Below are 19341 nucleotides of genomic sequence, written 5' to 3' on the forward strand. Positions count from 1 at the left end.
GATGTTTACTCTTGCTCTTTCCAGGTGACCACTTGTGCTCTTTCAATAGCATTCTGAGGGTGATAATAATGGTTGAGACATTTTGATTATCGAGGTCTCTTCAACTAGTTGACTTGGATCCTTTTCTTTTTGTACTAACCCTCTTTTGAGCATCCTTTTTTTTTGTTTGTCTTTGTTTGTGTTTGTGTGTCCTTGCACGTGGTTGTGCGAGTTAGGTTCCTTGGTTTGGGGGTGTTTTCCCTTGAACTTAGTGATGCTCTCTCTCTCTCTCTCTCTCTCTCTCTCTCTCTCTCTCTCTCTCTCTCTCTCTCTCTCTCTCTCTCTCTCTCTCTCTCTCTCTCTCTCACTCCTAATTTACTGTGAGTATGTGTGTAAGCTCATTCTCCCACTAAAGTGGGGGCTAAATGTAGTGTTGTAAATTCCATTCCTATGTGATTTCTTGCTCAACTAGGCCCTATTTTAGCATGTATGGCCTCCTACATCTAATCATGTTCATCCCAACTCAATTCCACAGCTCATTTTGTCTTCTCCCTCCCATTTTGGACCTCAGGTCCCAATTTGCGGTCACCTTAGAGGGAGCAAGGTGCCTAGGATGACCTACTCCTGGGAGTGAGCCAATTAGGGCATCATGCTCCCTAATGTTTGGGCCAAAATTCAAACCACTTAACAATCAACTTGGTTAAGTAAGAAAAAATTTCCCATGTCAACCTACTCTAAGTTTTGCACCTTGAAATTCTTGGGAGAGGTATATAAGCAAGGTATCCTCCCTCATTTTAGGACTGGCTCTCATGAATATAGAACACAAATGAATAGGAGGAGAACTATAAATATTTAAAGAATTTAAGAAATTTCATCCCACCATATTCTTCATTGTGGCAACCTTCAACAACCTTCATCCAAGCATGTCTTTTATGATGTCCTTTTAGGTCTTTTTTGGAGTCATTTTATTGCATCAACATTTGTGATCATCTTCAAAGAAGCATTTGCATCATCAAGGTATAAGACATTCTCATTTTCAGATCTAGCCTTTTCTACACATCAACACAATTTCCTTTCAAGTTCAATTCAATTCAATTTCAAGGTTGATTGCAAAACCAGGGTTTGACTTAGGCAAATCTCTTTCTACCCAACATTTTCCCTCTTTTCCATTTGCAAGAATAGGCGACAAACCCATGAAAATAGGTACAAAGAAAGTAGGTGGAGATCTACAATCTGCAATTTGTTGGAACTAAAATTGTCAGGAGTGGGTTGAGCAGGGTGCCTCAGTCTTGGGAGTAGGTTGAGTTGGGTGCCTCACCCCCTCCAGTTTTACCTAAGATTTTTTTTGCAGGTTGGTTATAGTTTTCTCTACTAGATATTCTTCTAAAATCGATCTATCGATTTACTATCTCCCCGTGCACACAAAAAGGTCATCTTGTCACCTTATTGTGCATCCTTCTTCCTAAATTGTAGAGTCAAATTTCAAGTACCCTCATTAGGGACCACTGAATTCACCTTGTGCCTAAGAACATATTAGGCCAAGTGGATCATTCTCCCTCTCAAAGTGAGTAAAGTAAAAACAGGCTTAAGCTTCTTAGTTTGCCCATACAAGCTAGTGGACCATATTTCCCCACATCATAGGTCCCTTACAAGATCATCTTTGTCGATGTCAAAGCCTTCCCTATTGAGGTAGCTACAATGATTTAGTTGTTAAGATATTTGAAGAGAATAGATAGTATGAAAGGTCATTGCTAGCCCAAAATTGCAGTAAAAAAAATAATAAATAGATGGAAAAACACTTGGATGAAATAAAATATCATGTGGTGGAATAGATGAGAATTAATATGTAAGATTACTCAAATGTTAATGCATACATTAGAAGGTGCGTGAGAGACAAATTCAAAGTGGCATTGTGGACAAAGCATCTCTATGGGAATACTATGTCAAGAATTTCAATCCCACATGTGACCATCAACAAAAACACTATATAGAGGTAGATATAAAATAGAAAAATAAAATTCTAATAGCGCTAAGAACTAGCTTGCACCATATTAGGTGTGAAACATGGAGGTAGAAAACACCTAGAGAGGGAAGTGCTGAAAAGGTTTTTCATTTTTGTACTTCAAGTTTGGTGGAAACATAGTGGAATTACATCATGGAGTGTTTGACATGTGAGGAAACACAAGTCAAATATGTTGATATTTTGAAAGTTGAGTCTCTAACTACTATGTTCGAGGAGGAATGAATAGAAAAGATGGCATATTACTTGGTCAAAACTAATAGTAGAAGAACCATGATGAACAAAAGAACTAGTGGTCACTTAGATGTTGTGGTTGAGATTTTTTAGTGGGTTCTTTTGTGTTCATTGTATTGTTGAGTCCTATAGACTTCTTGGTTGTGTGGATGCCATTAAATTTTTATTTTTTTATTTTTGTGTTTTTCTCCATGTTATTGGTTCGAATTTGGATAACACAAAGATAAATTTAATGTTACATGTTGAAAAAATTATAAAAAATAGTTGTGTGGGTTATGTTGCTTCTTTATTTTCTTATGTTTTCATGTGTTTTCCCTATATATGCTTGATAGTATAAAATTATGGATTTATTGGAAATCACTCTTGCCATGTTGACCAAAAGAATAGTTTGTTTTTATGTTTTGTTTAGCCTTTTTATTAAGATGGGTTTTTTGTAACCATGTCTTCTCTTATCTCATGACATTGTTGAGATTTTTCACTATTATATATTCATTCTCATTTCACCTAAATTATACCATGCCTTCTTTACTAGTATATTTTATAGGTGGTTTTTGTCCATGTTACATGTCATATTTCCATCACTCAAGGGAATCTACTTGTGTTACTTAGATTGTCCTTTAGTCTTTATCATATTTACATGTTTTATCTTATGCTTGCATGCTTCCATTCCATGATTACAAGCTTATATTATGTATATGTATCATGCTTACATGTTTATCTCAAGATTAGTTGGTTTTTTCATTTTCAGTAAAAGGTGGCAATGCACTGATGTATATCTATATTATGAAAGTTTACATATAGATAAAAAATGTACCTCCAATTGCACAAAAGGTGTACACCAATGAAAACCTATAGAAGTAAAAGGCCCATGATTCCCCAATATGACCAAACAAACCCCAAAATGAAAAATACAATGTCTACAATAAGAAATATGGGATCTTCAAAAAGGGCAACCAAACCAATCAAAAGAAAAAAAAGATACAGCATCAAGACAAAATTTTGAAGTCGATTCATCATATGAGCTGATCTTAATTAGTTTGTTGTAGCGAATCACCCTCGCAAGATTTGAGGTACCAACACCATTCAAAGCTTCATAGATAGAAGGAGCAAAAAAAATCTTAGAATCGACAACCACAACAATTGAAGAACCCTACCATGTAATCAAACTAGTGTCAGACGATGAAGAATCCTCCATTAGAGGCAAATAATTCAAAGGAGCAAAAGGATGTGTCTCACAATGACCCAAAATAGGTTGAAAAGTAGTGAACAAGTCAAAATCTCCCTCAAAAACATCAGCTCTAATAGTCGTTCAAATTGAAATTTGAAATGATGTCCATGCAAATAGTGAGGAACAAGCAACCTCTGAGTAAAGTGTATTCACACGATCTTCTAACCAACTATATCCTTATATTTCCACCAAATGAATGGAAATATCAATGTGTGCACGTGACAAAATGGATACCTTAGATAATTTCTCTTTGGAGTATTCTACATTGTCTCTTTTGTTGAACACCCTGTAGGACTAAGAGGGGGGGGGGGGGGGGTGAGGGGCGGTTGATTCAATCTGAAACTTCAAAATAGATTATTATTGAACAATATTAACTTACTTAGAAACAAAACATTAATCATCAACACATAAGCATCAACCATCAACACATGAACACTATAATTACATGGAAAACCCAAACAAGGAAAAACTATGGTGAGAATCCAACTCAAAATTTGAATAACAATGTTTACAATGTTTTAGGATTATTTCCAAGGAGCACCAACACCTAAATGACTTTCAGAAGTAAGATGAACAACCTTAGGGAGGATACAAAGAGGACTTTCACAATTGAAGATCACTTTTTCAGGACAAGATACACACTATCGCCAAATGACTCATTGTTAGTCAACAACAAATGAAATAGTTGAATTGAAATTGAGAAGGATTCTCTAGAAAATGAAATTGTCCTTGAAAAATTGGATCAAGTGACCAACATCATGGCAAACATCTCTGGTAATCTTCACTATCACAATACATTGTCTTGCAAAATATGTCACCTTCAAAGCTCTTCTCAAACTGACTTTTGTACAACCACAAACTCAAATCTTCTTGCAAATCATTTGCATAAACTTCTCACACAATTCACTTTTCATCCACACTACAATTCATCCATCCGCACATCTTAAATATGAGATACAACATTCAAATCCTAATTAATGGTTGGCCTAAATAGAATAAGAAATATTACATAAAATAAGCCATCCAAACCTAAAATACTCAAATCAATCCACTCCAAGAGAAAGAGGGAACCAAAATATATTACAATACATCCTTCCATTATTGATCCAATAATCCACACATGCTAACACATACTCCAAACCCGTTACCCAACGTAACATCTAGAATAACAATCAATCGGCCCAATAACCTCTTTTGATGCAAAATACTCAATTGGATCTCCACATGCCATGGTGAGACCCAAAACAACATCTCAACACATCTTCCAACATATATCCAAACCAAAGTAATATGATCCACTAAAACGCAACATATAAATAACATATTCGGGGAGCACCAAAAGCTTTCTATACCATCTTGAATACAAGATAACACAAGTAAACTCTTTTTGTCTTATTTTCATTTGCTCTCTTCTTAGTTTTTTATTTTTGTTTATATTTATTCTATTTGGATTTTTATTTTATTTTTAATTTGTTCATATGTGTGTGTGTGTGTGTGTGTGTGTGTGTGTGTGTGTGTGTGTGTGTGTGTGTGTGTGTGAGAGAGAGAGAGAGAGAGAGAGAGAGAGAGAGAGAGAGAGAGAGAGAGAGAGAGAGAGAGACTATATATACATACATTTAGTTTTATCTATGTATTTTATTTCATTGGGTTTAAGTCTTTTCCTTCAACTTCTTGTTTTGTGAGTCCTAATAATTTCTTCTCTAATTTTATTTCATATATATTTGTGTCATCTTATATCATTTTTTTTTACTTCTTTTGTCTTTGTTTTATCATTAGTCTTTTCCTTCTTTTTCTTGACTTGTTTGAGTCTCTTTTTAGTTTTTGTTGTTTATTTTTTATCACTTTATCTTATGTCATCCATCTCTCGCTGGTCTTCGTTCCTCCTCCCTATCTTTTTAGTCAACCTGGTTTGCTTCTTATCCATCTTTCTATTCTGATTGCTCTCTATCATCTTGATGATGGATCACAGAGTGTGATCCAAAACATTGAGGCAAAAAAAATCACACAATCGAATCCAAAAGCATTTATCTTAACATATGGATTGTGGAAACTTAATGACTCTTATTAACTTTAAAAACATTACCTACAACACAAAACATAATTTTGCAACAACCAAGAGCATATTCGTACCAACAACCATCCGGATAACCAGGTTTGACATCAATGACAACCATACAAACTCATGCTTCCAACAGTCTCCAACAATCTCTTACAATCTCTCCCTTTGTTATTGATGGTAACACTAATACAATTCATGACATTTCCAACACATCACTTGATTATAATAATCTCATGAAAACTCTCTCTCCAATCTCACAACAACTCTCTCCCCATAATCTCACAACAACTACCTCCCCCTTTGACAACAATGACAAAGGGATATGTAAACCATACTGACCAACTAACACCACTTCTCCCCCTGAGACAAGTAACAACATCAATCTAAAAGACAAGGATAAATGCTAGGTCCCCCCTTGGAAAGACACACCACTGAAAATGCATCTAGTTAGAAAAAGGAAGGGCAATAACCCCTAACTTCTACTCGAGATACTCAAAAGTATCCTTCCCCAATGCCTTAGTAAAAATACTGGCTACCTACTCTGTTGTATAAATGTATTCTATTCTAACTTCTTTCTCCACAATCTTCTCTCTTAAGAAATGATAACGAATTGAGATATGTTTAGTTCTTGAATGCATAACTAGATTCTTTGAAATGTTTATAGCACTGGTATTATCATAAATAATAAGAATAGCTTCATCATATACCACTATCATATCCTTAAGAGTCTTCTTCATTTATAAAACTTGAGTACAACAAGATGTTGCAACAATATATTCAACTTGTACAGTGTATAATGACACTGATTCTTGTTTCTTACTTATCCATGAAGCCAATTTGTCTCCCAAAAAGAATGCACCACCACTAGTACTTTTCTTGTCATCAATACTTCCATCCCAATCAACATCTATATATTCTTTCAACATGAAATCTCCATCCTTCTCGTACCATAGGCCAAATTCTCGAGTTGCTTTAAGATATCTAAAAGTCCTCTTCATTGCTTGATCATGAGTTTTCTTCAGACTAGCTTGAAATATTACAACCAAACATATATCCTGCATAATATTTGTTCTAGAAGCAATAAGATATAACAAGCCTCCAATCATAGATCTGTACTTCTTCTGATCAACATCCGAAGATGTATCATCTTTGTCTAATTTACATCCAACAGCTAAAGGGGTAGTAACAAGTCCATAATTCTCCATAGAAAACTTCTTTAACATCTCTTTAACATAGTTAGCTTGAGAAATAAAGATTTCATTATTCAACTGAGTAACCTAAAGACTAAGAAAGAATGACATCTCTCCAAATATAGACATCTCAAAATCTTTTTGTATATCTTCTCCAAATTATTTACACAAGCCATCACTTCCTCCAAAGATAATGTCATGAACATAAACAACAACAATCAACAACTTAATACCTTCAACCTTAAGATAAATATTGTTGTTTGCAATTCCTTTCCTAAAATTTTGTTGTAACAAATATATGTCCAATCTTGCATACCACACTCTAGGTGCTTGTTTGAGTCCATACAATGCCTTCTTTAATCTACAAAACATATTCAGATCTTCTGACAATGTGAATCCCTCTGGTTGTTCAATTTATATTTTGTCTTTCAAGTTCTCCATTCAGAAATGTTGACTTAACATCCATCTGATATACTCTGAAGTTCTTGTAAACAAAAAAGAGCAAGAAACATTCTAATAACTTCCATCCTAGTAACTAGAGAAAAAGTTTCTTCAAAATCAAGACCTTCTACCTGAGAATAACCTTTGCATACCAATGTTGCCTTGCTCCTTGTGACTTGTTCTTGTCTATTCATTTTGTTCTGGAACACCCACTTAGTTCCTATCACATTTTTTCCCATTGGTCTAGGTACTAGCTCCCAAGTTTGATTCTTCTGTATCCGATTCAATTCTTCTTCCATTGCTTTTACCCAAGTTTCTTCTTTGCCTACTTCTTCGTATGATTTAGGTTCAATGAGTGAAAGAAACCAGCAATTATTTTGCTCATTTACCACTGTAAAACTTCTTGTTTGAACTCCTTTGTTATTGTCTTTGTTTATCTAATCTTCTGAATGTTTCCTCTGCACATATTTCAGGGTCTTCATTGCTTGCTCTGATTCATCTTTATCTTCTTTTGTTTCATTTGATTTTTCCTCATTGTTTTATTTTGGATCTAATTGGGCCAGGGATAGTCCGATCCCATTCCTCACATACTTTCACATTTGTACTCTTTACTATCTTGTTTAATCTCTAGTTGTAACACCGGTAGAATTTTCTATTCGTAGCATATCCCAAAAATATCCCTTCATCTGCTCTAGTATCAAACTTTATAAGGTCATTCTCATCTATTCTGATATAGAAATTAATCCCAAAGATTTTGAAATACTTCATAGTTGGTGGTCTTCCATAACACAATTCATAAGGTATCTTAGTATGATTTACTCTTATCAAAACCTTTTTAAGAATGTAAACAATAGTATGCACCACTTCTTTCTAGTACACACTAGCCAAGTTAACATCCTTCATCATTGTTCTGTTTGTCTCAATAAAATTCATATTTCTCCTTTCTAGCACACCATTATGTTGAGGAGTTCTCAGAGCAAAAAGATGTCTCTTAATACCATATTTCTCACAAAAATTGTCAAATTCATTTGAAGTGAATTCTCCACCTCTATCAGATCTCAAACACTTGATTCCAGCATTAACTTGATTTATACCATTGGCTTGAAAACTTAAATCTTTCAAAATCTTTAGATTTTTCTCTCAAAAATGTAACCTATGTCATCCTAGAATAATCATCAATGAGTACATTAAAGTACCTTTCTGCATTAAGTTTGCTTGTCCTTGTAGGACCACACAAATCTGTATGAATTAGCTCCAATGCATATGTTGTAGAGTACTCCTTGTTCTTGAAAATTCTCTTTGTTTGCTTCCCTGACTGACATTCCCTACACACAATGTCAATAGGCTTGACTATCTTTGGTAAATCTCTTACTACTTTAAAGTTATCAATAAAATTAACATGTGACATTCTCTTATGCCATAACCAACATTCATTTCTCTGACTTAGATAACATATGTTTCAACTTTTGTCCTTTATATAATAAACATTTCCACTTGTCCTAATTCCTTTTGGTACCGACTTTCTGATTTTTCCTTTCTTGATCATATATCTGGTATTGGTGAACAAAATTCATAACCTCTATTGCACATCTGACTAACACTCAATAAACTATGTCTCAAACCTTCTACATAATAAATAACATCCATTTTATGCTTACCATCAATCAAGATACTTCCTATTCCACAAATTGGTGCAACCTTCTCTGCTACAAATTTGACTAATCCGCCATCATAATTCTTTAGATTGATAAACTTGTCTTTGTCTCCAATCATGTGATTTGAGCATCTCAAATCAATGATCCATGATCTTGGTTCAACTTTAGCATGCAATGTATTCTTCTCTTTTAGTCTTCTAAACCTATCCTGTTTCTTCTCTTTTATAGTCAGGAATAAAGATTCTTTGTTTGAGTCTTCAACATATTCTTCTTCAAGCGAATGTGCCTCCATAGAGAAAAACCTCTTTTTCCCTTTATCTCTATCATGTGTTCTTTTCTTAAAATCACGTCTTCTATATCTACTTTTATTTTCATCATTATTAGATTTTCTATAGTCTTCTTTATATATACATTTAGAAGCATAATGACCAATTCTTCCACAATTAAAGCATTTCGAGGGCAACTTACTTTTGTACTTTCTAGTTCCTCTCTTTAGTCTTCTTACAAATTTTGCTTCAATCTCATCTAAGTTCTCACTTGTTTTCAATTCATCTCTTGATATCCTTGAAATGTTAAATGCAACTTTTCTTTGATAGGATCTTATATCTTCCATCTCTCCAATTTTATAGGCAGACAATATTTTGATAAGTTGATCAATTGAGTAGTTATTCAAGTCATGACATTCTTCAATATCACACTTCTTTGGTTTGTAGGGTTTGTTCAATGTAAACAAGATCTTTTTTATAACAAAACTTTCTTCTAGCACTCCACCAACAACTCGGATAGCCTTTGCGGTATCATTTACTCTATGTATGTAGTTCTCAAAACTTTCATCATTAGCCACTATGAAACCTTCAAATTTCTACTTTAGGTTCAAAAGTCTTTCTTGTTGGGCCTTCGGATCACTTTTATATGCATAACACAACTTGTTCCAGATTCCCTTAGCTTCTTTCGTTCTTTTAACCTTACCAAATACTTCATCACTAAGACAACTGATAAGTATTGTTCTAGCTTTTGCACTTGTCTCTTGAGCCTTAATTTCATCTAGAGTCGATGGTCCATTCTAAGGTTGTAGATAACCTATTTGAATAATCTCCCAGATTCCATTATGCAATTCTTCCAAGTAAGAATCCATTTTTTCCTTCCAATAAGTAAATTTTGTTCCATGAAACATCGATGCTTCAACATGAAGGTCCTATGCCATTTCTAGATCTTCCTCAAGTAGTTAAGATTTCCAAAGGGGAACCATAGCTCTAATACCAATTGTTGAACAACCAACATGATTGAGGGGGGTGAATCAATCCAGAATTTCAAAATAGATTACTAATTTGAACAACATTAACTTACTTAGAAATAACACATTAATCATTAGCACATAAGCATCAACCATCAATACATGAACACCGGATTTACATGGAAAACCCAAACAAGGAAAAACCATGGTGAAAATCTCACAATATGAATACCAATGTTTTAGGCTTACTAGAAAGGAGCACCAACACCTGAAAGACTTCCATAATTAAGGTGCATAACCTTAGGCAAGATACAAGAGGACTTGGACAACTAAAGATCACTTCTTCAGGACAAGATACAAACTACTGCGAAAGGACTCACTATCATTTAGAAATGAATGAAATAGTTGAATTGAAATTAAGAAGGATTCTCTTGAACATGAAATTATCCTTGAACAAGTGGATCAAGCGACCAACATCATGACAAACATCTATGATAATCTTCACTATCACAATACACTGTCTTATAGAATATATCACCTTCAAAGCTCTTCTCAAACTAACTTTCACACAACCACAAACTCAAATTTGCTTGCAAATCATTCACATAAAATTCTACACAATTCACTTTTCATCCACACTACAATTCATCCATCTGCACATATTAAATCTAAGACGCAACATTGAAATCCTAATTAAGGGTCATCCAAGATAGAATAAGCAATATTACATAAAAATAAGCCACCCGAACCGAAAATACTCAAATCAGTCCACTCATGGAGAAAGAGGGAACCAAAAAATATTACAATACATCCTTCCATGATTGATCCAAATATTCGCACACACTAACACATACCCAAAATCCATTACAATACATCCTTCCATGATTACCCAACGAAATGTGTAGAAAAAATAATCAATCGACCACATAACCTCTTTTGATGTAAAATACTCAAAGTGGATCTCTAGATGCCATGGTGAGACCCAAAACAATATCTCAACAGATCTTCCAGCACATATCTGGACCAAAAGAATATGATGGACACTAAACTGCAACACAATCAACAACATATCTGAAGGGCACCCAAAGCTTTTCAGACCATCCTAAATATAAGATGACATAACCAACATAAAAAATATTAATTGCAACACAAAACATAATTCCACAACAACCAAGAGCATATCTGGATCAACATCCATTCAGATAACTAGATTTGACATCAATGACAACCATACAAGATCATGCTTCCAACAATCTCCCACAATCTCTAACATCATTTCTCCCAAAACACCTTGACAAAACTACTTGATATTCATTATCCATCAGAGTAGCTTACAAAGAAAAAGACAGAACTCAAAAATGATGATGGAAAAAGATTAATTGTTTACACCTGATACAAAATATTTTTTGTAGATTATATGGTAACACTTTATATTTTAATTATGTATGTTTGCATGTTTCTATCTATAATTCTAGGTATTATCACTTGACCATTATCTGTAATATTGAGGTTAATGTTGTGGAGTATATCATGTATGCTTCCACAATTACATCTTGAGTATCTTATCTTATGCTTGTGACACAATAAAATTCAAGATACATTAATATATTAATTAAGATTTATAAGATCATCTATGTCTACATCTTCATGTAAAACCAATTAGACTGGGGTATATAATATCACTAAAATAATTTATAGCTCCTCATCACCTTGTCATTGCTATGATGGATCCTTTACAACCCAATATTATCTTTCCAAATAGATCATTTGTAATTGAACATTGTTTTACCATAATAGATCATTTGTAACTGAACATTGTTTTACATTAGTTTAGTTTGATGACTACTTCAAAACTCCTTATGTCTTTCAATTAAGTTAATTCCTTTATAGATCTACAACCTCTCATTATTATTTTATGCATTATTGTTGGCATTGTTAATTAGTTTTTTATACTTAGTTTATGTTTCTATTAGATGCTATTAATAGAATGTTGTGATGTTATTTGTTTGTAATTTTTTTTATACACCAAAAGACCTATTTCATGATTCTCAAACTTTTTTTTGTCTAATTTTGTGTTATTTTTCTTCCTCCTATTTTCCCTTATGTATTTTAGGGTCCCTAAAGTCTCAAAGTGTTGGGGTGTGTTCAATCTTATAGATGTTTGTCAATTATCATAGTTTTAGAGCTCCTTGTCTTGGCATGTCTTCCTATCTAAGTCTAATTTTCCCTAAATCTCTTTAGTGCCAGAATTTTGGACTTATCCATTCCACTATTCCTTTCTTTATTCCCCATCAAAGTGTTAGAGTTTTGCTTCCCTAATTAACCTTCATGTGTTGTAAAAATGTATTTAATTTAATATAGGGGAAAATATTTAATAAAGTGAAAAATTAGTACCCAATATTAAATGAGGGGCGTCTTCACAATTTTTTATGGCACATGGTTTTACTTTACCACTTGGTTGTATTTGTGTGAGCTTATGTCTATTTAAGAAAGCACGTGTTTAGTGGTTAAGGTAGGCTGGGTGAGTGGGTTAATAGTATTGAGCCTTTCTAATTAGTGCATATTTGAAGTATAGAATGGGATGTATGGATTCTTGGACACATGGATGATGCATGGGAAAGAATTGATATTTTAGAAATATTCATTGTAACTTTGTAAGTGTTTTTTATTGCTTTATTGTTGAATAATATATGGAGTATGAATGCTTTTGGAGGCTTGGTTTTTCCCTCTTGATGGTTTTCCTAGGGTACATCATGTATTATCTTGTGGCTCATTTATTTGATCTTTGCATAATGGTTAATTATTAAGCTTTTATATATGATTTTCTCTCATGGGTTATGCAAGAAATAGATTAAATGAATTAGGCATTGATACATTATTTCCTAACAGTATCTTCTAGAAATGGTTTCCCTTCTACTCAAGAAATATTATTGAACATTTAGGGCCTCGATATATGTGTACCTCTAGCTACAAATATGGAGAAAGGACCCTTTCCATAATTAATGTGTTGGTTATAGTTTTTAAATCCTTGACAAATCATACTATTTTTATAGAGGATATTTTTAGGTTGTAAGAAGCACATTATAGTGCCTTTCAAGTACAACCTTGCACACATGGATGTGATTTGATGCCTAATCAAAGAGGAAATAGTGTTTTAAGGAGTGGGAATCATTAAGAACACATTATTTTGATGTTGGAGGATATTAATGCAAATCTCAACATTCTTTCTAGGGATATAAGGGTCCAAAGGCTTCATGAGGTATCATTAAAAAAACTTAGAAACTCTTCAAAAAAAATAGAAAGGAACTCTTCCTCCAAAAAATATGGTACAACTAAATATTATGGTAGAAAAGAGTATATAACTAATGCAAGAGAGATCCCTAAGGCTTGCATATAAAGGAAGTTTGATATGATATTGGATATATTGGCATAAATACTTCACAAAATGGATGATAACATGAATATGCCTACATAGAAAAATGAAGGAAGCACTTTTGAGGATAATAACCTTAATGTCACTCCTACCAACACAACATAGACTATCCTTATCTTATCTGCTACACTATTCCAACCTTTTTTCCTTCATAGAGATGAAGAGGTCCTTAAATTCAATTTCAAAGTCCAATAATTGATGAAATGGTAACTTGTTATGTAGAGTACCAAGACCTTCTAGAGGAAAATTAGGTTGAAATATCTCTTACCAACTTTATAAATTTGAATAATTCAAGTAAGAGTGTTCTTAGACATGAACCTAGACTGCAAGTATTCTAGTGAGATGTGCAACATGCCTTGGGTAAGTTGACTCTCTCCACCTAAAATGGAGTGAACAAGTGCATTACTCATGCATGGGTATAGAAGTTATACATGTACCTAACCTTCAAGCTCATGACTAAATATGAGGGTATCAATTTTTTTAATCTATACATAGAAGGCATTGCACATGAATGGTAGTTCAAAAAGCTAATCACAAAAGGCCATGACTCCATTAACTTGTACAATGAGTTTTGTCATCTATTAATTGAGAGGTTTGATAGAAAGGATTGTAAGATAAATTTAAGAGAATTGGATCAGCTCAAATAGTATGGTTCAATAAAGAATTACGTGATATAATTTTAGAAGTAGTATTTAATGGTACCCAATATCAAATAGAGAAGGTCGATTATGCTCTTCATTGAGGGATTACTAGTTTCTCAAGGGGACAATCAAGGCCTTCAAACCATCATTATTATAATATGCAATGAAAGGAGCCTTACCACTTGAGACTTCTATGCAAGAAACATGTTTCAGAAAATAAAATTCCCTCTACAGAAGTCTTTTCATAAGAAGGTACATCGACCCTTGGTTGCTTGGACATAGATATATTGGAAAGGGGTGATGCACTACATTGAAGTAATCTTTAAAGATTATTTGAGAGATAAAGAACCTAAGATACAAACCAAAGAAGAAGAACCCAATTAAGGATTGAAGAAGAAGATAATTCAAAAGAATATAAAATATTTGGGAACACCTTTTCTAAGATCCTTAATACTTCAAGGTATATATCCTTTTTAAATTCATGGGGTCTTGAAGGGACAATGAATCATGATACTCATTGATATTGATGCTACTCATAATTTCATAAATGAAGGTTTAGTGGAAAGGTCAATTTTCAAAGTAGAAGACATCAAATTCTTCAATGATATAGACAATGATGGATTCTCCCTCCAATGCATCAGAATGATCTCTCAATTAAACTTTAACTTGGGAGACTACAATATGAAGGATGACTTTTATGTAGTTAGTATTGAAAATATTGACATGGTTCCGGTATACAATGGTTCCATTTGTTGGGAGAAATCACATAAAAATTGAAAACCATGGAGCTAAAATTCCAATCTAAAGGAAAGGAAGTGTAGTTTATGAATGTCAAATGGAGTGCCAAGGACTATATTTGCAAAAAGAATTGAGGGAATTTTTAGTCATGGACATGTAGATTGGACAATTTAGTGCAAGTGGACAATTTAGTGCAAGTGGTATTATTGGCAAACTCTCCTAAAAGTGAGAAATTATACCATGTAGATGTGCATAATATATTAAAAAAAATTTCTTAAAAGATTTTAGCAATAGTTTTCTAGGGAGACACCCGACGGGGATTTTAAGAACGTTATTCAATTGGAGGAGGGTCCTAAGCCTATTATTACTACCCCTTATCATCATTTCTGAAGGAACAAGGAGAAAATTGAGGAAGTAGTAAAGGACCTTTTGGACATAGGAAACATTAGGCCCAATATCAAGTCCTTTTGACTCTTAAGTAGCCCTTGTGAAGAAAAAAGATGACACAATGAGAATGTGCATCAACTATAAATTAATAAATAAGAAAAGTACCAAAAACTGATACCCAATTGACATGATCAATGAATTGACAAATTAACTTCATTGAGTGGCTTGTTTCTTGAAGATATACCTTATATCAAGCTACAATTAGGTCTATATGCAAGAGGAGGATGTTGGCATGATTGGCATAACTGATGCAGATGAAGAATGATGGCTGAACCGGTAAAGGATTGTTTGTGATGACATTGTGATGAAGAGATTGAGATTGCGTGATTGGATGACTTTCATCAGTTATTTGTGTTGTCATTGATGGCAACTGATGTTTACTATGTTGTATTATTTCATCTTAGTCTTTTTTGGTCTACCGGAAAGAGCTTATCGGTAAAGAAACAAGAAACTAGGAATTAGGACCTTAATCGTAAACGAGGAAATGTTTTGATTAGATTTGGCGATTGGTGATCATTGAAGGGTTGCGGTTTGGAATGTGAGTTTGTATCATTGTAATACGTATCGGACCAAAACCGCATTATGTTTTGGTTACCATAAGTCATGTTCATGATTTCTGTTGCATTTTTGTTAGGGTTTAAGAAGGGTTTAAGGACCGGTAAAGAATTCTCTTAACTGGCAACGATTTTTTTGGTTTGGCGATGATCTACATCAAGTTCAAATGTTGGAGGTGACGTGGCACAACTCGCGTAGATGGATGAATTGTTGTTTTGGTGCATTTGAAGATGGAATTTCTTGGGAAACAACAAGGTGCTTAGAAGAGTGTTTTGTTGGCAATATTGCATTATAACAGACAATGAAAGATTGTTGGCATTTCATAAGGATATTGAGAAGGTTGTTGATGATTATGGATATAACTGATTAAAGATGTTTACTGTCTTGATATTATTATTTTGTCATTGATGTCAAGAAATTGATTTTCTAATTCAGTATGATGTTGCCATATCTTGAGAAGTATGATTTAAAAGAGTATAAAGATGTCGGTGCAGGAAAGAATATGATGAATAAGGGGATGAATAAGGTATTCAATGGGCAACTACTACCGAGTTAGACAATGATGAGATCATGATGTTTAGATTGTTTTAACATCATACATATGTTGTTAACTGTAAAGGTTAATACTATACTATGTTACCAAGCAAAGAACCTAGTCGGTAAACCCTAAGGTTATCGCTATCGGTTAATGAAGGCGAAATGTCTACCGAATGAAGTTTAGTATTCACCAAGTTATAACCGAGTTACTACCAAGTTGTAACCGAGCTATAACAGAATGCATTAAATATTTGCATGCGTTATTTAATGAAGGAAGCTAATTAGCTGGATCTGATTAAATGATTGGTGAGCAGTTGATGAAGTTTGTTAATGAATCTAAGGCAATGGAAAGTCGGCATGAAGATCTACAATGCAGATTGAACCACAATACCCTGGCACAAGTTCCAAGAAATGTATGCAAGTTCCAAGGCGGGGTAAAACGTTTTCAAATCGAAAGATGCATTGAACCTGGACAAGATTGAAGATCTGATGGCTATGATTGATCATGGGAAATGTGATCAAGGAGATTAAGCGGTTATCTAATTGTTTATAAATAGGAAACTGTTGATAAACAATGTATGCAGGCAAGTGTATGCATAGGGATGCTACATAGTGATTACCGAGCACAGAAGCTTGAAGATCTGTTTGAATAACAAAGTATAGAAGCCCAACAGATAGACAAGATTAATTCTATGTCTAGATTGTATTGAACAAATAGGAATCTGCTTTAGCATTTTAGATGTGAAGTTGCAGATGGATTTTTATTACTGTTATTTTGTGAAAGTGACAGAAAATCTCTTAACCGAGTGGACTTAATAGTCTTATTTGTGAAACCCTCTAGCAAGGTGACATTCTGATTGAGTGTTTGAAATCCTTTAACAAGGTCACTTCTAACAAGGTGAAGATCCTAATAGATATGAGGGAAATCCCTTAACTGGGTCACATCTAGCAATGTGTTTATAATCTTTAATAGGATTTGCTTTTAACCGAGCATACTCTAGAAGAGTATATTTCTTAGTGGGTCTGAAATCCCATAGTGGTTTTTCCCTATTTGGGTTTCCATGTTAAATCTGGTGTTATGAGGTTTATGATGTTTATATGCTTTTGAGTTTGCATGTTTGACAATTTTGGTTATATTACTCATATATATGTTACTGAGGTTGAATCTGATGTTTTTATGGATGATTAAGTTTGTATGATTCACCACCCCCCCCCTCTCATCTTATTGGCTATTGGATCTGTACTTATATTAAGTATCAAAACTATCAATTGGTATCAGAGCTTTGGACTCCGGAAGGAAAAGTTTAAAGGCACTTGAGTTAAAGATCCAAAGATGTATAAGAGGGATGCACCAAAGCTGAACAAGTCAAGTTTCTCTACATGGCAGAAAAGGATGAAGCTACATCTATCAGGAGTTGGAGAATATGTTGTATACTATTTGGAGAATGATTTTGTTACACTGAGCACCTATCCATTGACTATGGAAGAGATAAAGGCAAAGCAAGAACATATTCAAGCAATGATTGAAATAAAATTTGCATTGACCGATTCAGAGTTTAATGACCTAGAAGGCTGCAATGATGCAAAGGCAATGTGGGATAAGGTCATATCAGTATATAGAGGAGATGAACATGTTCAAAGAGAAAAAGTAGATAGTCTAAGAGGACAACTTGAAACTATGAGGATGAATGAAGGTGAGAACATAACTCAGTACAGTACAAGACTAAAGGAGATTGTCAATCAAATCAAAGGAGCAAGTGGAACTATTGAAGAAAAGGATATAACAAGTAAGTTGTTGAGAACCCTTCTACCAGCTTATGCAATCCGAGTCTCTAAAATCAATGAATTGAGGTTTGTACCTAATATGTCAGTTTCTTTAGATGCTACTATTGGTAAGCTACATGCATTTGAGTTAAGTAATTTTGATAACAGTGGATCTTTGGTAAATAAAGTTGAATCTGCATTTAGTTCTTTTCATCTTGATGAATCTAATGATTACAATGAAAGAAAGTATAAGTACTTTGAAGGAGATCACAGTGGAGCAAGTGAAAGATTTCGTAAGAACATGGAGGAAGTACACAAACTATATGAGGAAATTAGAAAGCAAGAAGAGTTTGAAGCACTACTAGCCAAAAGATTATCAAGAGGCAAAGGTAAGTATAAAGGGAAACTACCTTTGAAATGTTTCAATTGTGATAAAATAGGACATATGGCTTCTAACTGTCCTGACAAATATTTTAGTGAAAAGAGAGATTACCGAGATGACAGATATAAAGATAATCATTACAGAGGACACCAAGACTTCAGAAGAAGAGATAGAAAGACATGCTTAATAGCTGATAAGGAATCCAATGATGATAAATCAGATGAGACTAATACAGAGGAAGTAGTTTATGTGGCTATCAAAAGATGGCTCAGATGAAGAAAGGTATGAAGAAAAAGCCCTAATATCTCACATAAACACTAATGATTCTTGGATTATAGATAGTGGATGCTCACATCATATGACAAGAGATAAACACAAGTTTGTTATATTAGATGATTATGATGGAGGCTATGTTAGATTTGGTAATGATGCACCATGTCCGGTAAAAGGTAAAGGATCTATAACACTTCTTGATAATGCAAGATGCAATGATGTTTATTGGGTTGAAGGTTTGAAATACAATTTGTTGAGTGTAGCACAGCTAAACAACATAGGTTACCGAATAGAATTTCAGAAAGGAATTGTCAAAGTTCATGACAAGAATGGAAAGTTAGCTGCTACCGGGACACAAACAAAAAGTAACACATTTCACCTTGACTCAACTCGTAACAAGTGTTTGTATGCAAAGATAGATGATACCTGGTTATGGCATAAAAGGTTTTCTCATGTCAATTTTAATAATCTGATCAAAATAAGCAAGAAGCAACGAGTAAGAGGTCTACCGAGTCTTGAAAAACTTGAGAA

Source organism: Cryptomeria japonica, chromosome 9, assembly GCF_030272615.1.
Source record: "Cryptomeria japonica chromosome 9, Sugi_1.0, whole genome shotgun sequence".
Taxonomy (NCBI): Eukaryota; Viridiplantae; Streptophyta; class Pinopsida; order Cupressales; family Cupressaceae; genus Cryptomeria; species Cryptomeria japonica.